Source organism: Rhinoraja longicauda, chromosome 30, assembly GCF_053455715.1.
Source record: "Rhinoraja longicauda isolate Sanriku21f chromosome 30, sRhiLon1.1, whole genome shotgun sequence".
Lineage (NCBI taxonomy): Eukaryota > Metazoa > Chordata > Chondrichthyes > Rajiformes > Arhynchobatidae > Rhinoraja > Rhinoraja longicauda.
In genome coordinates, this window is record NC_135982.1 from 23,059,608 (window position 1) to 23,082,464 (window position 22,857).

Genomic DNA, 22,857 nt, shown 5'->3' on the forward strand with positions numbered 1-22,857 from the left:
CTCTCGCTCTCTCTCTCTCTCTCTCTCTCTCTCTCCTCTACCTCCCCTCCCCCGGCTAATTCTCCACCCCCTCCTCTCCCCTCCCATCTCCCATCTCTCTCTCTCTCTCTCTCTCTCTCTCTCTCTCTCTCTCTCTCTCTCTCTCTCACTCTCTCTCTCACTCTCTCTCTCTCTCTCTCTTTCTCTCTTTTTGATTCAACAATTTACTCTTTCGTCTCTCTCCGCCTGTTTATCCTTTTCACTCTCCCCGTCTTTCCCCCCTCTATCTCCTCTCTCTCTCTCTCTCTCTCTCTCTCTCTCTCTCTCTCTCTCCGCATTCCCTTCTTGTCTCAGTCTCCCCTCTCTCTCTCCTCCTCCTTACTTTCACTCTCTCTCTCTCTCTCTCTCTCTCTCTCTCTCTCTCTCTCTCCTGTCATTCTCCTATCTCTCCCTCTCCCCACTGCCACTTTCTCCCTGTCCGTTCTCTCTGTCTCTCCCTCTGTCTCCCCCGTTTCTCCTCCTCTGACTTCTCTCCCCAGCTGTTGTCTTTGGGGCCACGGAGCGCAGCTGCCGCCAAACCACAGTCAAAACCCTGTCACACATCTGTCCCGGGTAACTGCAGCCAAACAAACAAACAACAGAGGCTGCCTGTCGGGCCGCGGACCAACAAGCCCCACGCGTTTGTGCGTTGGCGGTCCCGCCGGCCGGTGGCAATCCTGTCACACATCAGCTGGTAAACACCCCATCCCTCTGCAGTCACTGGAGCTCGGTCCCCACGCCAGCAGTGACCCCCAGACACACCCGTGACCGGTGGGGACCCCTCTCACAAGACAGGACATCACCTCAGCAGTCCACCCGACCGCCAATGTGCCGCTGTGAAGACGAGGAGAGTTGCCAAAGAAGGGCTCCGGCCTACCCATGTTCTCCAGGGATGCTGCCTGACCTGCCGAGTTACTCCAGCACTTTGTGTCTGTCTTTGGTATAGACCAACATCTGCAGTAACTTGTTATTACAGAGGTGCTAAATACTATTTGGGATAACACCAGTAATACTGGAGGCTGAGAGGAGACCTGATAGAAGTATTTAAAATGATGAAAGGCATAGATAGAGTAGACAGTCAGAACCTTTTCCCCAAGGTGGAAATGTCCAACACTAAAGGCCAAAGGGGAAGGGTGAGAAGGGAGGGGAGGGAGAGGGGGCAGCATGTTGTGAATGGAAGCAGGCCAGCCAGTGTGGCTCACAATCTTTTCCCCAGAGAGGATCCTATCCCAGGATGGAGCATTTCAAAACGAGAGGGCAGAGGCTTAACGTGAGAGGAGAGAGATTTAAGATGGGCCTCAGGGGCAACCTTTCCATTCAGGGGATAGTCCGTATCTGGAACGAGCCGCCAGAGGAAGCTGTAGAAAATTATGCAATTATGAATTTTAAAAGATATTTGGGTAGAATATATGGACGGGAAGGGTTTAGAGGTCTAGGAAACAAACTGGAGATGCTGGTTAAAATCGCAGGTAGACACACAAAGCTGGAGTAACCCAGCTGGTCATGCAGCATCTCGGGAGAGAAGGAATGGGTGACATTTCGGGTCGAGACCCATCTTGTGACTGAAGAAGGGTCTCGACCTGAAACATCACCCATTCCTACTCTCCCGAGATGCTGCTTGACCCGCTGAGTTACCCCAGCATTGTGTGTCTACCTAGGGTTTCGAGGTTAATGGGCCAAATACAGGAAAATGGCCCACCAACCAGCCCGATATGTCAATTTGGTTTGCATTGGACAAGGCAGGCTGAAGGGCCTGTTTCCATGCAGTGAAGCTTCACGACCCTATTTGGAGATGAGACAAGGAAGACTTGTATTCCACTGGACCCCGACTTGGGAAGTAGACTTCAGACTTCAGAGATACAGTGCGGAAACAGGCCCTTTGGCCCATTGAGTCCACGCCGACCAGCGATCACCCCATACACAAGCACTATCCTATACACTAGGAACAATTTACAATTTTTACCAAAGCCAATTAACCTACAAGCCAGCACATCTTTGCAGTGTGGGAGGAAACCGAAGCACCCGGGGAAAACCCACGCAGTCACAGGGGGAATGTGCAAACTCCGTACAGTCTGCACCCATAGTCAGGATTGAACCCAGGGCTCTGGTGCTGTAAGGCAGCAGCTCTACTGCTGCACCAATGCGCCACCCCTGTAGCTGGAACTATGGAGAAGGTACATTCAAAAAGTAGCAAGTGGTGGCAGAGACCCTGTGATATACCAGCACCCGTAAAGAGGAAGCACTGGAGCTGAGCATGGGCCAGGGGGTGTTTGCTGCCTGTCTACAGTTGAATTGCCAAGATTAGTGATTACATGCTTATTCCCATCAGAGGGTAGATACTTCCAGCTGTGGTCTGGGTCAGATAATTTGGGGGAAACTGAGCCTGAATACACTTCTCCAGATGCTCCGGCCCTCAACAAACCTAACATGACCCAGAAAACCCTCACATGACAAGCTGAATTCCCCAAGTTTCCACTGCATTCCTGGCAACAAGGGGAATTCACCCCTGGTTAGAGTCCCTGTATCTCCCCACTGAGGTTGACCAGGGGAGGGAACCACTCCCCCCAGTGGTTGTCCTCTCCAATTGCAGGCAGATTAAACCATTACATCTACTCCCGATTGCACATAGAACACAGAACATGCCCTTCAGTCCACAATGTCTATGCCGAACATGATGCCAAATTAAATTCATCTGCACGTGATCCATATCCTTCCATTCTCTGTATATCCATGGTCTGATCTAAAGGTCTCTTCAATGCCCCTATCGTTTCCGCCTCCACCATAAACCCCTGGCAGTGTGGGCCAGGCACCCACCACTCTGGGGAAAATAATTGTCCCACAGATCTCCTTAAATGTTGCCCCTCTCACCTTAAACATATGCCCTCTTGTCTTTGATATTTCCACACTGGAAAGAAGATCCCTATCCGTGCCGCTCATCATTTTATATACTTCTATCAGGTCTCTCCTCAGCCTCCAACACACCAAAAACGAACAATCCAAGTTTATCTAACCTCGCCTTCCAGTGATATCCTCTAATCTAGGCATCATTCTGGTAAACCTACATGTCCTTCCTGTAATGGGGTGACCAGAACTGCATGGATTACTCCAAATGCAGCCTAACCAAAGTCCTACAAAGCTGCAACATGACTTCCTGCCCCTTATACTCAACCGATGAAGACAAACAGGCCATAGGCCTTTTGTTTACCACTCTATCCACCTGTGTTGTTTCTTTCAAAGAGTTATGGACTTGGACCCCAAGATCTCTCTGGACATCAATGCTGTCTGTGGCCTAGAGGGGACTCTCGATTCATTTGTGAAGTTTCCCCTTTGTGCTCCACATCCCTGTCTCTGGAGTCTGTCAGGGAGGCTCTGTTGACTCCCTGCTTTCTGCCATCCTACTTAACTGTCTGAAAACCTGACACTGGGTTTCTGAAGCCATGATGCTTTTGAACAGTCATACTGCTACAGGGCTGTCTCCAAATAATCGGAAACTTCTTACAGCGAGCTTGACTTGTATTTTTGAGCTGATATTAAGGTAAAGTTATATAAAAGATGGATGTCAGAAGTTAGGACAGGGGGGCAATTTCAGTGCTTGCCATAGGCGCTATTTTCCGTGGATACGGCCCTGCTTACAACCGCGCACTGGGAGCGTTGACCCCTCTCAACACCCCCCCCCCCCACCTCACCTCACCTGTATCCACCTATCACTTGCCAGGCTTTGTTCCACCCCCACCTCTCTTCCAGCTTTCCCATTCCGCCCACCACAATCAGTCTGAAGAAGGGTCCCGACCCAAAACATCACCTATCCATGTTCTCCAGAGATTCTGCCTCACCGCGGAGTCACTCCAGCACTTTGTGTCATTTTTGTAAACCAGCATCTGCAGTTCCTTGTGTCTACAATCACTCTCCTTGATATCAATGTGGAGCTGAAACATGGCATTCTTTTAATATTTCCATTTATTCACCAATCTCTAATTTTTTATGGACCATTGGTGCAGGGCTATCTTCTTGGACCATTGCAGTCCTTCTAGTGAAGGTTCTTCCCATTGCAATTGGGGAGGGAATTCCAGAGCAGTAGACACCCATCCATCATGGTTGCGGCCTCTCCACCATCGAAGGGATCTTCATGAGACGCTGCCTCAATAAAGCAGCCAATAATATCTCTGGCCATGCTCTCATTTCACTACTACCATCGGGAGGAAGGTGCAGGAGCCTGAAAACTATGACCTCAAGGTTCAAGAAAAGCATCTTCTCAGCAACTATCATGGCTCTTGAACACTGCACAACACTAACCTGAGCAACTATGACCTTCTGGGGACTGCGTCTTTGGATACAATATCTTCAGGATACATGGGCAGCGAGGAATGAGATGACCCTTAGTACTCGGCAAGTGCGATGGAAAGCTGTGGTAGAGAACACGTCAGTTTTATTGTTCCTCTGATTCACCACTGTGGATTCATCCACTCCAGCTGTCCGCCCCTTGATTTAAAAGCGCAACCAAAGGTTACATTGCGTTCCTTTTACCTCTTACCTCATGTTTTCTTCAATTTCATTTATGGACTCAATTTTAGCATTTTTATTGCAGAACATGACATCAGACGATTATTTATTTAGACCAATGCTCCATATTTTATTACTCCTTATACAGCAGAAATATTGCTTTGGTTTTCTGGAGCAGGTGTGGCTTGACACATCTATTTTACATTTTATTGGGAAATACAAGAGGTGTTTAGACACAGATGCAAGCAACCTGCTATAAAAGTCAGACACCAAAAGTCAACTTTACTGACTTTTGGCTGTCCTACCTATTTATCCTGTTTATGTTTTATTTTCAATTTATTTAAGGCAAAGATATACTGTATTACAATTAATATCGTTCAATGACATTCAGAGGCATTAATCTGCATTGCAGGCCACACAGGCCTCAGTTCACCGCGGAGCTGAGTCATACAAGCCAGCAGTTTCTTGCCTCATGTGTATTGAGTTGGAAAATTAGTGTCTGAATGGATCAAATGAATAAAGAGGTACGAATTTATAAATTATTAAAAGTAGCAAGGAAAGTTAACAAAGCATTAAAAAGTATAAAACAATACAATGGAGACACAAGGAAGTGCAGATGCTGGAATCTTGAGTAAAGCACAAAGTGCTGGAGGAACTCAGCGGGTCAGGCAGCATCAGCATTTCTGGTTGGGACTCCTCTTCAGAAGATGCACTGGGGTTCTTTTTCAGAAGAATAAAACTGAAAGGCAGAAAAACCATGTGAGATTTATTTGGGGGAATTTTTGGGTTTGACCATGCGTGGACGACAGTTCTCACCTCTACATTATCACCAAGGATGTGGAGGGAGTGGAAAAAGTGGGGAAAACGTTTATCAGATAGATATCATGATAGAGCCATTGAGCACGGAAACAGGCCCCTTGGCTCAACTTGCCCATGTGGCCGAGATACTCCATCTAAGCTAGTCCCATTTGTCTCCAGTGTTTTCTCTTTCGATTTCACATTCAGTAGGGAATTGAATCTAAACTTTGTTGTCTGGACCGTGGTGAAAGTGCAGAATTCTCCCCACAGAAAGCAGTTGGGACAAAGATCTAGTCAGGAAGATGCTGCATTAGCTAAAGGTAAAAGTTTAAAAAAAGTTACTCTGAAGTCATGAGATGAGGCAAGGTTTGGAGCATGTACAGAGACATCTTAATGCAGCGTAAGAGATGGGAGTTAAGAGGGAGAGGGCTCTTTAAAACACTTTCAACGCAATACATTTTTAAGAAGAGGGCAAGTTTAATTCATTCAATAATATCCACATATCATGTCAAACACTTAGGAATAAATCTGCGACTCTTTGCTTGTGAATGATAAATGACTCTTTAAATTTGAGGTCTGACGGTGAGAGGTAAATTATATATGTTTATTCTCTGAAACTGTTAGTGAGGGCAGTAAATCTGTGTCCCATCTGCTTTCTGGTTTTATCCTTGAAGCCGAGTCACAAGGCAGGGCTGATTGGACCCAACACCTGAACATAATTAATTGATCGTGCTCTGTATTTTGTGACGGGGAAGAGGCAGTGGGGTATATAAAGACCATGTTTAGGACAGGGCACACACCACCGTGCTCTCCCCCACACACGCACTGTTCCCATCATGTACTCGGTGCTCCTGGCTGGCGTGTTGCTGCTCAGTGGATCCTGTGTCTTCGCCATACCCATTGCGGACTCCAGATACAGAGCAGGTAAGCGGCTTTGGTGGAGGTAGAATGGGGGCGAAGAGGTCCAGGAAAACCTTGTACCGAGTCCTTTGTCACAGGCCATCATTCACCCACAGTTTCAAAGCACCAGGTTAAGGCACCTCATTGTAAAAATATGGTATGGTTGATACGTGATAGGAGCAGAATTAGGCCATTCGGCCCATCAATTCTACTCTGCCATTCAATCATGGCTGTTCTATCTTTCCAGCTCAACCCTATTCTCCTGCTTTCTCCCCTAACTCCTCTGACACCCGCACTAATCAAGAATCTGTCTATCTCTGCCTTAAAAATATACATTGACGGCCTCCACAGCCTTCTGTGGCAATGAATTCCACAGATTCACCACCCTCTGACTAAAGAAATTCCTCCTCATCTCCGTCCTTTTATTCTGAGGCTATGACCTCTGGGCTAAGACTCTCCCACGAGCAGAAACATGCTCTCCACATCCATTCTATCCAAGCTTTGTGTTCTACCAACTGTCTTTCAAATGGCCTTTCAGATCCCATCCTCCAAGTTGATGAGAAACCAATAATCCTCCTGGATGTTTGGATTAACAGGATCCTTCGACTAACATCATTCAATAAGACTATCTCATCTTTATCTCAATGTTTGTCGTGTGTTGTACGTTAGAACTGTGCAAAATACCTTATTAATGTATTTTGGGACATTCTGTGGTGCTGCTATATAAATCCACGTCTTCCTTTGCATTTGTTCTTGTGAATTATAAATAAGAAATAGCTATGCTTGTATAAGTTTGTGTATCTAAATGTTGCAGTCTATAGTTTATAATTGAATTAATAATAATAAATCTAATATGTTGTGTTAAGATAGGGTTCCTAGAAAGGATGGGGTTAAGATCTATTCTAACTTTGAACCAGATGTTTGGTCTTGAGATCTGATTGTACAAAGTTGAGTTTGCAATTGATTCAGAAGTTAACTTCAGTTTATATTTCCATTTGTCCATTTCAAGTGTCACAATGATAGTTTCCAGCTTGGTTACAGGATTTAAGTTGCTACAGTTCTATTTACTCCCGACTGAATATAATTACTTGCATTATTCAAACAATACAGGCCGAGCTTTCAGTTTGAATGCATTTCATCTCCAGTAGGATTTCTCTCTGATTCACAAAGACAAAGCTGACAGCAGTTTTGTTTTTATTTGTTGGCTTCTCTTTAGAAGTGGGAGTTATGAAACATCTGTTCCTGAAGCCTCCTCCACGAGTTTTAATCAGCAGAGACAACCATTCCAAAACTCTCCTGTCCGTTCTCCCAAGTTCCCTGTCAGTTCGCCAGGCATTGACTAAAGCTCTGCGGCACACGTCATTATTTGCACCATGCCCTGATCACACACCTCCCCTGCACTCCTGGCCTTACACAGTTGGACAGTACGTGGATAGGAAAGATTGAGAAGGATATGGGCCAAACGCATGTAAGTGGGACTAGTGGAGATGGAACGTCTTGGTTGGAGTGGGTGGGCAAGTTGGGTCAAATGGTCTGTTTCCATGCTGAATGTATCTACTCCTCTAAGACCATACATAAATATGCAGCTCACTTGTCTTAATTTCCTTTGATAACACACACGTAAAATACCTGTATAAAACTTAACTTTGTTAAAGATGTAAAGATGAAAGTTGCTGTTGGATTGTAATAAAAGACGTTGGATCTTTGAGTCTGGTTGCACAGTTACAAAACCTCATTGCAGTCCATAGGTCCCATGATAGTAATTCCAGAGACACTGACTCTCTCTGGGGTACAGTCTTGTGATCAGTGCAGAAACCTGAGGGAATGTATTTTCGACAGAAGCGTGGACAGAAGGAACTAACACTTAAAGTAAGGAATTTGAGTGCAGTTGGATTTTAGAAACATAGAGCTGGAATGATGTCAGCCAAGCAGTGAATTAGAGTTTTGGAAATATTAAGAACAAAAATATCTTAATATGAGATACCATTGTGAAGTAGTTCAGGAAAAATGCCTTTCAGGTGACAGATAGGAGCCTGTGGTAGAAATGTTAGATGTGGCTTGATGTGAACACGATGGGGAGTGGGGTTATGATGGTTCAAGTGGGCGTCACGCTGCCATATTCCAGTGTCCTAATACTTCAGTCATTTGCTTCCAGTGTCTGGGGAGGAAAATGACGTGATAAATCTGGACAAATTGCAAGACTTGGACAACAGCTTCCTTCTCTGGAGATCTGCTGCGATGGCCAAGGACAACCTTGATGATGCCATCAGGGACCTGGAGGCTGCTGAACAACACCAGAATGGTACAGTGCACTGCGCCATCGTGCCACCGCATCATTGCATCACCGCACCACCCTATCACCGCATTACTGCATCATTGCACCAGCACGCCAGTACACCACCATGCCATGCCAGTACACCACCATGCCATTGCACCACTGCTCGAGTGTATCACCGCATCATTACACCACTGTGCCAGCGTGCCAGCGTGCCACAGTCAGCTGTGTAGAAAGCCAGGGAAGGAAGGTGGGGCTCAGTGTTGATATCTTGGTAAATTGTGTGATTAGGATGTTAACATGATGCTCACTGCCAACAGCAGTATTGAAGGACATTGTAAACCCAGCCCCTGGCTTTGTATCAAGCAGAGCTCCTGCTCTTGTTAGAAACAGTGCGGACACACTCAGTGCAAACCTGTTCAAGGGATAAAGAAAACAAAGTGCTGGAGGAACTCAGCAAGAAAGGGCCCCAAACCAAAACGTCTATCTGTACACTTCCTCCACAGATGCTGCCTGACCCGCTGAGTTACTCCAGCACTTTGTGTTTTGCCCAAGATTCCAGCACCTGCAGTTCCTTGTGTCTCCTGTAATGGGATGTGTGCTCTACCTCTGTACATGGTGGGACAGCACAGAGGCACAGTTGTACACTGACTCTACCACACTCAGTGCCTGCACTGGGAGTGTTTGATGGGACAGTGCAAAGGGGGTTTCCTCTACCCTCAACTTGCACTGTGAAATAGAATAGAATGCACTGAAGGTCAGGGGGAAACCACTGAAATGTCCGACCTTTGTCCCATCTTGTACCCACTCTGGGAGTATTTCACACCCCTCCATCCGTATCTCACTTTCTGTATTTTTCATATCTGGCCTTTGTCCAACCATCTACAATTTTAAAAAACTCTCCTGTATCCACCTATCACTTGCCAGGCTTTATCGTTCTCCTCCTCTCTTCCAGTTTTATCCCCCTGCCAAAATCAGTCTAAAGAAGGGTCTCGAAGTAATATATCACCTATCCATGTTCTCCAGAGATGCTGCCTGACCCACTGAGTTACTCCAGCATTTTGTGTCCTTTTTTTGTTGCCCGGCTCTCTGCAAGGACATTGCACCGCCACACCTTGGAATCACCTTCATGTGTTATTGCGTCAGTATTTCTACTGGATTCAGGAGCTGAACTAAATGTTCCTTCCTTTTCCACAGGTCTGAGGGAAATCAGCAACATCAGCTCCAAGAACCTGAGAGAGGTGAGAACACAGTCCCTGACCCGCTGCCTGTCCCTCAGTGTTCCATCACCCTGACCTTCCCCACCACCTCACCTGTCCCCACCCCTCTCCTCTCTGTTACCCTGTCCTGTCCCCACCCCTCCCCTGTTCTCCACTCCTCACCTGCCTCCACCCCTCCACCTGTCTAACGGCCCTCATGTTTAGTAGACAGTGTTGCAGGTGAGTTTTGGACAGACTGCCCTGGGCAAGTCTCTCTCCAGCCCTTGGTTCACAGGTGATCAGTCTGCTTAAACTCACCAGTTCAGTTGACCCAGGAAGAGTGGGCTCCAAGTCGGGCAGTTGATGCTGTCTGCAGCCTCTCTTGCTTCTCAGTCTTAAAGTCTTTGCTTCCAGTTTCAGTTGGGGAGACTTGCACTTGAAACCCTAGCATGTGGCTGAAGTGCAGGTGAGAAATTAAACTAACGACCAGCCTGTGCTGTTCTCTGTGCAATGTACTGTGGTCCACTGTGGAATACGAGCAGTGACTGATCCACTCACATCTATCCCTCAGTCAGCACCAATGCACACTGGCTGGTCACGATCATTATCCTGGCTCTGCATAAATTGGAAGCCCCAATTTCGACATCATTAACTGCAATTCATTGCAAGTCATTAAAGACTAGAGGCCATAGGTTTACGGTGAGAGGCGGCAAAGTTTAAAGGAGATTTGTTGGACAAGTTTTTTTACACAGAGGGTGGTGGGTGCCTGGAACACGCTGCCAAGGATAGTGGTGGAGGCAGAGGTAACGGATTGGGTGGAAGCAGGGGGTGAAAAAAGGAATTAGAGAGTCATAGACAGATACAGCGTGGCAATAGGCCCTTCTGCACATTGAAAATGTACAAACCATTGACCTCACGAATCCTACATCAATATTATTTTATATTCTCCCCACATTCTCATTAACTACCCCCACTCACTGACACATCGAGGGCATTTACCTACCGATTAACCTATTGATCCGCACATCTTTGGGGTGTGGGAGGAAATCGGGGAACCCATAGGAAACTCTCGCAATCACAGGGAGAACGTGCAAACTCCACACAGACAACACCCGAGGTTAGGACTGAACCTAGGACACCGGGGTTGCAAGCAAGCCACTGTGCCATGGAAAGGAGGCAGGCAATGGTATGGAAGTGTGTAGCTGGGGCAGGCATCCCAAAGGATGTGAGGTTATGGAGTGGGAAATGGAAATATATAGAGGCTGGAGAAATGAACGATTTGGAAGATTTTTTGAACTGGTTCCATTCTGTTCCCTCTACAGATTCTGCCTGGAAGGAACGCGGAGACAGCACCTGACAATCTTTTCACCGGAAAGAGCAGGAAACCAAACAAAAAACGCAACAACTTCTCGGACTGCTTCTGGAAGTACTGTGTGTGAACGAGCCTGTCTTGAAAATGAACCAATCTTTTTGTTTTCTCCCGGTTGTTTTTAATACATTCCCAACACTGTTGGAAAGTATGTAAATATATAACAAATTGCCACTTATTAAAGAGTCATGAGGCATCTTAGATTGTTAAACCCGTCCTTCAATTTATCAATGAAATTTATGTTTTCTGCGCGTACTCCTGCCCCTCCTTGATGTTAATAAGGCAGAGATTAACTTTCACATCAACCCCTTATTTTGGAGATGTTTTTTTCCGAACATGAACCTGCCAAAGTGTAGGGATGAACTTCAGAACACCGCGGTTCAGTTTCAAACAAAACAGATAAAACTATGGAAAAGGAAAATTAGTTTTATGAAGTATTGTAATTTGTAAAAAATTATTCAGCGGAAACAGCTTAAAATACACAAATATTTTTCTTCTTTCAAAGCATTTAAATCCTGCCATTAAATCACGTCTGTCAGTGTTTATCATCAGTATTGGTTGTTTATTGTTCAATGCGCCTTGCAGCTCGTTACTGCAATCCAGGGTAAGGGTGGGTTTGATTCCTGGGATCCTTGGTAGAGGTGGCGTGTCTGGCCTGAGTGGTTGGACATGAAACCTGGGACAGAGGTCAGGGTCTCCTGGACCAGCTGTGCTGAAGGTTGGAGATGTAGGATAGGCCGAGACGGTGACCAGAGATCGTGTGATTGGTCTCGAGGGAGACCAAAGGTCCCACTATTGGCCGAGAAAGTAGCCAAAGTTCTGGGACTGGCTGGTGGGCGACCAAAAGGTCCCAGGATAGGTTGAGAAGATGGACAGAGATCTTGGGATTGGCCAAGGAGACAGAATGTCCCAAGATTACCTGAGAGGAGGCCAATGTGCTGGGATTGGTCAAGAGGTAAGCAAGGGACCCCAAGAACAGTCATGAGGCCTGGGATTGACCGTGTGAGAGGACAACCCCTGGGAGTGGGAGCAGGCAGGGGGATCAGACCATTGGGGTGGAAGCCTGGACTTGCACAATCCATGATAATGCCGGGCTCTTGTTGCCGTAGAAACTACACCAAAAACATCACTCAATGCGTAGGAAGGAACTGCAGATGCTAGTTTACATCGAAGATAGACACAAAATGCTGGCGCAACTCAGCGGGCCAGGCAGCATCCCTGGATAAAAGGAAAAGGTGACATTTTGGTTTGAAACCCTTCTTTAGACCATTCTTCACTCAATGCGATTGGGCTAAGCACAGAAAGTGAAGTCTGAAGAAGGCTTTCAACCCAAAACGTCACCTATTCCGTTTCTCCAGAGATGCAGCCTCATCCGCTGACTTACTCCAGCATTTGGTGTCTATCTTAAGTGAAAGGAAACAATTGATTGGTTTGTGATCATGTGAGAAAAGCTGAGGCAAATCTAAAATGCATCGGTTCCCAGCAGCGGCATGTTGCTGCTGCCCCCTTGTGGAGAGCGACGGGACGTGGCTCGTTACTCAGTGTCCATCCTCTGCACAACCTCCTCCACCAGCTCAACCTGCAGCGGAGTCACTGATTCAGACAGCACGGCTGTCGTGCCCTGCTTGTAACGGTACACCCCCTTCCTGTGGAAACAGTGGGAATTAATGAGATCAATAGACGTTGGTGGGGATGGAAGTCACAGCGTGAGGGTGGGGAGGTCAGAGTGACACCGACAGAAGGAAGCCATAAGTCATAGGAGTAGGCCATTTGGCCCATCGAGTCTGGCATTCAATCATGGCTGATCCATCTTTCCCTCTCAACCCCATTCTCCTGCCTTTTCCCCAAAACCATTGATACCCGCACCAATCAAGCATCTGTCAAACTCCACCTTAAAAATACCCAATAACGGCCTCCACAGCCGTCTGTGGCAACGAATTCCACAGATTCGCCACCCTCTGACTAAAGAAATTCCTTCTCATCTCCTTTCTAAAGATACGTCCTTTTATTCTGAGGCTATGGCCTCTGGTCCTAGACTCTCCCACTAGTGGAAACATCCTCTCCCCATCCACTCGATCCAGGCCTTTCACAATTCGGTAAGTTTCAATAAGGTCATCTTTCTAAACTCAATCCCTCATCCCTCTAAACTCCAGTGAGGAGAGGCCCAGCGAGTCAAATGCTCATCATACATTAACCCAGTCAACCCCAGGATCATTCTCGTCAACTTCCTCCGGATCCTCTCTGATATGGGGCCAAAGCTGCTGACAGTACTCCAAGTGCGGCCTGACCAGTGCCTTATAAAGACTCAGCATTACATCCCATTTGGCCCATTGAGGATACATAGGATGACGTATCGGTCCTGTCCCCTCCATCTTTCAGAACTCCCATCACCTCTTCCCCTGCAAACTTTCATCCAATTCCATTTGGAAGAGCACAGTTCGATCTGCTTCTATTGCAACCAGGGTAGTACACGCAGACAATGGCTCCCTGTGAATAGAACTCTCCACCTCCTTCCCTTTCAATGGTTTACCATCCAGCCAACAGGAACATTTTCTCTCCGAACCTCTCCTCTCAGAACGTTAATGGTTTCAGTCAAGTGCTGGACATTCCAGTCTGTGCACATACTGCAGGCTGACCCCCTTGATCATTCCCAACAGAACTCCCCTCCGCCCCCTTTGTCCTCCCTTGCCCAGTGACAAGGGTTGGCAGCATTCCTCCATGCCCTCCTTGTTCTTCCGTCTCTGCCCTTCCAGCTATGCCCAGAGGTTCCCCAGATGTTCCCAGGTTTCTGCTGAATGACCCCGGGGTCTGGGCACTTACCTCTCCCCCTTTGCGTTGGGGCAATCGTATCCTCGGAGAAACTCAACCTTGTTGTTGGTAATGATGCAGAGGTCAACGTTGCTCCCGGAGCCAAGGTCGCAGAATATCCCGGCCGTAATGGCCGCTTTCACCAGCTGCTTGGCGGCTTCTTCCTGCAGGTGAGATGGTGGCCTCTTAGCTTCCATGAGGATTAACTCACACCCAGGGTGGGACAGACCCAGAGCCGAGGAGCAGGAGGCACCCAAACCCAGGCAGCAGTGACCAACAGATTAGGTGAATAATAACCCAAAGTACATCGATGGAATGACACACATCGAGGGTGGCCAGGTACTGAGGTACTGGAGGGACCTACAGCTGGAGTGGACCAGTGTTGAAGAGACCCAGTGCTGGAGGGAGCCAGTGCTCAGGATTAGAATAAGCCAGGGGTTAAGATTGGAATAATTTGGTGTTCAGGGCGGGTGACCCAGGGCTCAGGGTTGCAATAACCAGATCACTGGCCAGAGTGATGCAGAACCAGAGTAAACCAAGAATTAGCCCAACACATTAAAACAACAGATAGTTGGAGTAGAGAAAATGAGATTTGGGCGAATGGCACGATTTAGGCTGTGGGAATTGGGAGAGGAGAGACCTGCGACATGCTTTGGTGTCCATGATAGCAAGGACCACAAACTATCTACATCTCTGATAGGAATGGGAAAGATTTAGATTCTCCAATGGTTGGGAAAGCTGTCTAACAAAGGGATGATGGGTTGTTTTGTTCAACTAAAGGGAGACGAATGTAAAATGGATATAATATCCCGTTGCTGTAGGTTTAGGTTAGATTTGTTATTGCCACATGTACCGAGGTACAGTGATAAGCTTTCGTTTGCATGCTATCCAATCAAATCAGATGCAAAGTACATAAATACGATCAAGCACAGTAGGTAATGCAAAGGGCAAGATACAGAATGCAGAACATAGTTCTCAGTGATGTCACGCATCAGTTCCGTTGGTTGGAGAGGGTTTCCCGATCAGAATCCATTGTTGAGTTTGGGGAGGGCAGGGCTGGAGATGTTGCATTGGCCACGGTGCGAGGCCCTCACTTACCTCCATGTTTAGCTTGAACCGATCCTCCAGAACAGCAATGGCAGCAGCTTCTCCAGAACCTGCAGCAGACAGAACACACAGGCACTGATTATCATCCCAGTGAAACACCAGAGCTCCGAGCACGGTCTTCCCCGAACACAGTGTCCACAGATTGTGGACTCGGGTCAATATTGCCGTGTTAACAATGTGTGGATTGATTGTAGATTTACAGCTAACATGTAAAACACCCATTCCTTCTCTCCAGAGATGCTGCCTGTCCCGCTGAGTTACTGCAGCTTTTTGTGTCTATATTCGGTTTAAAGCAGCATCTGCAGTTCCTTCCTACACATTCCTGCTGGACTACTGTGTGTTTACTCTGTAGTCTGACTGTTGACTGTTCCTTACCCATGGAGGTAAAGGGCAGAACATCCGCGAAACCATGAGGATGCACCGTGTACAGGTGGGGCCCTGTGCAGTCCACTCCCCCGACAATCACCGACACTCCAATGTGGCCCTTGTACCTGCGGACAGACAGCATAGAAACATAGAAACATAGAAAATAGGTGCAGGAGTAAGCCATTTGGCCCTTCGAGCCTGCACCGCCATACAATATGATCATGGCTGATCATCCAGCTCAGTAACCTGTACCTGCCTTCTCTCCATACCCCCTGATCCCTTTAGCCACAAGGGCCACATCTAGCTCCCTCTTAAATATAGCCAATGAACTGGCCTCAACTACCTTCTGTGGCAGAGAATTCCACAGACTCACCACTCTCTGTGTGAAGAAATGTTTTCTCATCTCGGTCCTAAAAGACTTTCCCCTTATCCCAAATAGGGAGAGAAAGAAGGGAAAAGAAATAAACTGAGAATAAGAAATGATGGGTCCCTTAAATGTGTATATTTTAATGCTAGGAGCATTGTAAGAAAGGTGGATGAGCTTAGAGCCTGGATTGACATCTGGAAGTATGATGTTGTGGCGATCAGTGAAACATGGTTGCAGGAGGGTTGCGATTGGCAATTAAATATTCCAGGATTTCATTGTTTCAGATGTGATAGAATCGGAGGGGCAAGAGGTGGGGGTGTTGCATTGCTTGTCAGGGAGGATATCACAGCAATGCTTTGGCAGGATAGACTAGAAGGCTCGATTAGGGAGGCTGTTTGGGTGGAACTCAGAAATGAGAAAGGTTTAGCAACACTTATAGGGGTGTATTATAGACCGCCAAATAGGGAACGAGAATTGGAAGAGCAAATATGTAAGGAGATAGCAGATATTAGTAGTAAGCACAGAGTGGTGATTGTGGGTGATTTCAATTTTCCGTATATAGACTGGGAATCGCATTCTGTTAAAGGGCTGGATGGTTTGGAGTTTGTAAAATGTGTGCAGGATAGTTTTTTGCAGCAATACGTAGAGGTACCTACCAGAGAAAGGGCAGTGTTGGACCTCCTGTTAGGAAATGAGATGGGTCAGGTGACGGAGGTATGTGTTGAGGAGCACTTTGGGTCTAGTGATCACAATGCCATTAGTTTTAATATCATTATGGAGAAGGTCAAATCTGGACCAAGGGTTGAGATTTTGGATTGGAGAAAGGCTAATTTTGAGGAGATGAGAAAGGATTTAAAAGGAGTGAAATGGAATTTTTTGTTTTATGAAAAGGATATAATAGAGAAATGGAGGATATTTAAAGGTGAAATTTTGAGAGTACAGAGTCTTTATGTCCCTGTTCGGTGGAAAGGAAAGAATAATAATTTGAAAGAGCCGTGGTTTTCCAGGGAAATTGGACACTTGGTTCGGAAAAAGAGGGAGATATACAATAAATATAAGCGGCAGGGAGTAAATGAGGTTCTTGAGGAATATAAAGAATGTAAAAGGAATCTTAAGAAGGAAATTAGAAAAGCGAAAAAAAGATATGAGGCTGCTTTGGCAAGTAATGTAAAAGTAAACCCCAAGGGGTTCTACAGATATGTCAATAGCAAAAGGATAGTGAGGGATAAAATTGGTCCATTAGAGAGTCAGAGTGGTCAGCTATGTGCTGAGCCGGAAGAAATGGGGGAGATATTAAACAATTTCTTTTCTTCGGTATTTACCGAGGAGAAGGATATTGAATTATGTGAGGTAAGCGAAACAAGTAGAGTAGTGATGGAAATTATGAGGATTAAAGAAGAGGAGGTACGGACACTTTTGAAAAATATAAAAGTGGATAAGTCTCCAGGTCCTGATAGGATATTCCCTAGGACATTGAGGGAAGTTAGTGCAGAAATAGCAGGGGCTATGACGGAAATATTTCAAACGTCATTAGAAACGGGGATGGTGCCGGAAGATTGGCGCATTGCGCATGTTGTGCCCTTGTTTAAAAAAGGTTCTAAAAGTAAACCTAGCAATTATAGACCTATTAGTTTGACGTCTGTGGTGGGAAAATTAATGGAAAAGATACTTAGGGACAATATATATAATTATTTGGATAATCAAGGCCTGATTAGAAACAGTCAACATGGATTTGTGCCTGGAAGGTCATGTTTGACTAATCTTCTTGAATTTTTTGAAGAGGTTACCAGGGAAATTGATAAGGGTAAGGCTGTGGATGTTGTCTATATGGACTTCAGTAAGGCACTTGACAAGGTTCCACATGGAAGGTTGATTAAGAAGGTTAAATCGTTGGGTATTAATAGTGAGGTTGCAAGATGGATTCAACAATGGCTGAATGGGAGATACCAGAGGGTAACGGTTGACAATTGTATGTCAGGTTGGAGGCCAGTGTCTAGTGGAGTACCCCAAGGATCTGTGTTGGGTCCACTGTTGTTTGTCATTTACATTAATGATCTGGATGATGGTGTGGCAAATTGGATTAGTAAATATGCAGATGATACTAAGATAGGTGGAGTAGTTGATAGTGAGGTAGATTTTCAAAGTCTACAGAGAGACTTGGGCCTTTTGGAAGGGTGGGCTGAAAGATGGCAGATGGAGTTTAATGCTGATAAGTGTGAGGTGCTGCATTTTGGTAGGACAAATCAAAATAGGACGTACAGGGTAAATGGTAGGGAATTGAGGAATGCAGTGGAACAGAGGGATCTGGGAATAACTGTGCATTGTTCCCTGAAGGTGGAATCTCATGTGGATAGGGTGGTGAAGAAGGCGTTTGGTATGCTTGCCTTTATAAATCAGAGCATCGAGTATAGAAGTTGGGATGTAATGTTAAAATTGTACAGGGCATTGGTGAGGCCGAATCTGGAGTATGGTGTGCAATTCTGGTCGCCAAATTATAGGAAGGATGTCGACAAAATGGAGAGGGTACAGAGGAGATTTACTAGAATGTTGCCTGGGTTTCAGCACTTAGGCTACAGAGAGAGGTTGAACAGGTTGGGTCTTTATTCTTTGGAGCGTAGAAGGTTGAGGGGGGACTTGATAGAGGTTTTTAAAATTTTGAGAGGGACGGACAGAGTTGACGTGGGTAGGCTTTTCCCTTTGAGAGTGGGGAAGATTCCAACAAGGGGACATAGCTTCAGAATTGAGGGACAAAGGTTTAGGGGTAACATGAGGGGGAACTTCTTTACTCAGAGGGTGGTGGCTGTATGGAATGGGCTTCCGGTGGAAGTGGTGGAGGCTGGCTCGATTTTATTATTTAAGAGTAAATTGGATAGGTATATGGATAGGAGGGGGTTAGAGGGTTATGGTCTGAGTGCAGGTAGATGAGACTAGGTCAAGGAGAATGGTCGGCGTGGACTGGTAGGGCCGGACAGGCCTGTTTCCATGCTGTAGTTGTTATATGTTGTATGTTATATGTTATCCTTAAGCTGTGACCCTTGGTTCTGGACTTCCCCAACATCGGGAACAATCTTCCCGCATCTAGCCTCTCCAACCCCTTAAGAATTTTATATGTTTCTATAAGATCCCCCCTCAGTCTTCTAAATTCCAGCGAGTATAAGCCTAGTCTATCCAGTCTTTCTTCATATGAAAGTCCTGCCATCCCAGGGATCAATCTGGTGAACCTTCTCTGTACTCCCTCTAAGGCTAGAATGTCTTTCCTCAGATTAGGAGCATGATATTACACTCCGACCTGCTCGTTCCACCTCCCCACCCCCTCCCTGGGCACTACCCCAGGAGGAAGGGCCATCCCACCAACAACTAGAGAGCAGTTCTCAGCTGTTATCTACCTCATTGGAGACCCTCAGACTATCTTTGATCGGACTTTACTTTACCTTGCACTAAATGTTATTCACATTATTTCCTTTATCATGTATCTCTACACTGCGGATGGCTCGATTGTAATCATGTATTGTCTTTTCGCTGACTGGTTAGCACGCAACAAAAGCTTTTCACTGTACCTCGGTACACGTGACAAGAAACTCAACTCAATTCACCCTAGCTAAATGAGATCAGGGCAATGTTGCTGAGAGACTCCAACCTCTCCCTCCATACATCCCCAGGCCCAAGCGGCAGCACTTTAACTCCGCTGAACACGGAGCCCCACAGCTAAACGATGGCCCGCGCCATCTCGCTCTCACACCTGAACAGCATCTGCTTCAGCATCCGGTTGACAGTCACCACCCGAGGCTGGCGCCCAGTCGACAGGCTGTGCAGTTGGATGTTGGACGAGATCAACTGCAGGGTTACCTCAGCGTCCGCCGCCACTCCTGCCCCACAGCAACTGGGGAGAGACAGGGAGGGGTGTACATCAGAGAGAGAGAGAGAGAGAGAGAGGGAGAAGGTGGACATCACAGAGAGAGAGAGAGAGAGAGAGAGAGAGAGAGAGAGAGAGAGAGAGAGAGAGAGAGAGAGAGAGAGAGAGAGAGAGGAGAGAGAGAGAGAGAAGAGAGAGAGAGGAGAGGGGGAGGGGGAGGGAGAGGGAGAGGGAGAGGGAGAGGGAGAGGGAGAGGGAGAGGGAGAGGGAGAGGGAGAGGGAGAGGGAGAGGGAGAGGGAGAGGGAGAGGGAGAGGGAGAGGGAGAGGGAGAGGGAGTGGACATTACAGGGGGAGAGTGGGTTAATGTCACAAAGAGTGTGTTGGGGAATGAGGATTGCATGTTCAGTTTATTGTCATATGTACAATTAAGGTGAGGTAGTCATAATAACAATCTTGGTTAACTTTATCGATGGGCAAATGATTGGAACAATTCTGAGGTGCAGTATAAACCTTCATTTAGAATTGACTGTTGAGTTGAGGATAATCAGGAGGCATTTCTTAAGGAGAGGTTTAGTGGGACATGGGTCGAACGTGGGCAGGTGGGCTAGTGTAGATGGGGGCATCTTGATTAGCGTGGGTAAGTTGGGCCTAAGGGCCTGTATGGCTCTATGATTCAATGAAAGGTTGTGCCTGCCTGACATGATTGAGGATTATGAGGAGGTGAGGAGGGTCAATGAGGTCAGCCGTTGATGGGCTTCAGCAAGGCCATTGGCAGGATACCACATGGCAGACTGGTCAAAGAGTAAAAATGTATGGGATCCAAAGTAGAGTGGCAAACCTAATCCAAGACTGGCTCTGGCTGGAAACTGGGTTAGTTTTGTTCATAGAGGACTATCACCACTGGGGTTTCATAAGGATCACATACGGGCAGAGGTGATTAGTTTAACTTGGCATCAGATTTGGCACAGACATTGTTTGCTGAAGGGCCTGTTCCTGTGCTATACTGTTCTAGGTTCTAAGGAAAAGGCTGAGGAGTCCTCAGCTGATCTGGCCATTTGAGCAGGAAATGAAATTTAATCCAGATGAAATGCGTTTTGGGAAGTGCAACAGGGACTTGGAGAAGTGTGGGGGAATAGAGGGTCGGATGAATGTACCTCAACACATCCTCAGTGTAGAAGGGACAGGTCGATAAATGCTCAAAGCCGCCAGCTAGGATGCTCTTCATTATTAGCGAAGGCAGAGAATAAAAGGGCAGGTGGTTATGTGGGCACTGTGTGCAACACTGGTGAGGTGGAATAATGTCTGTAGTTCTGTTCTCCAGGTCTCTGGAAATGTGTGATTGCGCTGGAGAAAGTTTGAAGTAAGTTTATGAAGATATCACCAGAACTGCAGAATTGTAGTCATGAGGAACTTTGTTTGGGCTGCTTCATCTGGGACTGAGGAGGCGAAGAGGAGAGGTCAAAGAACAGTCTGGCTGTTAGATGGAGTGATTTGACAATACTTACAGGAGATCCTGTAAATCCCAAGAACAAGACTTACTAAATTTTTGAGCGATGTGGTGAATCTTGATGCAGTTCTTGTCAGCCACGACATGTCATTTGTGGCCCGGGTATCAGATCCCAAATCACTCCATCCTACACAACAAGACAGGAAGAGAGACACAAAAAGCTGGAGTAACTCAACGAGTCAGACAGCATCTCCGGAGAAAAGGAATAGGTGACGTTTCGGTCGAGAACCTTCCCAGGAAGAGTTGGTGATGTTGCCGATTTTCCCTCCTACGCCCCATCTCACTGCCTGCAGCAAGCCCAGGGTCACGTCTGCCAAAATAGCCTGGTTAGATTTATGATAATCACAGCCTCAGATTTACACGATGTGAAGAATTGAGAAAAAAATGGACAAGTTTTTTTTCTTTTGTTTGTTCAGTTTTGAGATTCGGACATTTATTGCCCATCCTCTATGTCCTTGAGCTGGTACTATTGAGCCAACTTGTATCTGTCCACTGTGCCAGCTTTTTTTTAATCATGTTTGTCTTTTCCACTGGATAGCACGCAACAAAAATATTTTTACTGTACCTGACGATAATAAACAAAACTAAACAATTTTTTTTTTAAATTTCACAGCTGCCAGGATGGATTTGAACTCGGGTGCTGGATTGTTAGGCCGTGTTAATGCTAGTCACCACTGCACCCTGCCATCTCCAGATCTGACGATAATCTCTGGAGATTCCAGACCACCCTGGGGAGTTGGTGATGCGAGGGTTGCTGGACACCTACCTTGAAGATGACCCAACGATGTGGTCCCTGTCTTGTTTGTCTTGGGAGCTTTGAGACCTCCTTGCTGCAGCTCCCCCTCCAAAGCAGTGTTCCTGAACACACAAAGGGTTTTAACCAGTTACAGGAGTGAATAGCGGAGAGTTTAGTTTAGAGATACAACGTGGAAACAGGCCCTTCGGCCCATCGAATCCGCGCCGACCAGTGATCCCGCACATTAACACTATCCTACACACACTGGGGATAATGTACAATTTTTACCAAAACCAATTAACCTACAAACCTGTACGTCTTTGGAGTGTAGAAGGAAACCAGAGCACCAGAGAAAACCCACGCAGGTCACAGTGAGAACATACAAACTCCGTAGTCAGGATCGAACACGGGTCCTTGGCGCTGTAAGGCAGCAACTTTACCGCTGCTCAACTGTGCCGCCCTTGAAATATTGAGCACTTGAGATATTGCTGAGAGATTGAGCAGGTTGGACTGAGAGATGAGGTCAGACTAGAACATTTAATTGAGACAAAGGGACTGCAGATGCTGGTTTACAAAACAAAGACCGAAATTGGTGGAGTAACTCAGCGGGTCAGGCAGCATCTCTTGAGAACATGGATTGGGCAATGTTTTTGGGTGGTGCCCTTGTTACAAAAAAAGACAAAGTATTGGAATAACTCCCGACCCGAAACGTCACCTTCATGTTCTCCAGAGATGCTGCTTGCCCCGCTGGGCTACTCCAGCACTCAGTGTATTATTTTTGGAACATTTAATTAGTGAGATACTGCTCAATATCATTCATCTGATACTTTGTGGGACAGGAGCATCATGGGGGAAAGTGTTGGGGGTGGGGGGGGGGGGGGGGGGGGGGGCATGTAATGAAACATCTTAGCACTTGCAACCCAGGTTGATCCTGACCTCGGGTGCTGTCTGTGTGGAGTTTGCACGTTCTCCCTGTAACCACGTGGGTTTCCTCCGGGGTGCTCCGGATTCCACCCACATCCCGAAAGTCATGCGGATTTGTAGTTTTAATTG

General features: G+C 46.6%; 1 pseudogene across 1 annotated transcript in view; it reads right to left on the reverse strand.

The window, feature by feature from the left end:
• Positions 1-11,510: 11,510 nt before the first annotated feature.
• Positions 11,511-22,857, reverse strand: part of LOC144608005 (proteasome subunit beta type-7-like) — a 12,540-nt pseudogene continuing 1,193 nt past the window's right edge. The window contains exons 2-8 of the transcript XR_013549163.1: positions 21,831-21,926; positions 21,097-21,188; positions 19,447-19,587; positions 15,350-15,465; positions 14,966-15,024; positions 13,880-14,031; positions 11,511-12,705 (exon numbers count right to left, since the gene is read on the reverse strand). The product of XR_013549163.1 is annotated as a proteasome subunit beta type-7-like (transcript). The remainder of the gene's footprint in view (positions 12,706-13,879; positions 14,032-14,965; positions 15,025-15,349; positions 15,466-19,446; positions 19,588-21,096; positions 21,189-21,830; positions 21,927-22,857) is intronic.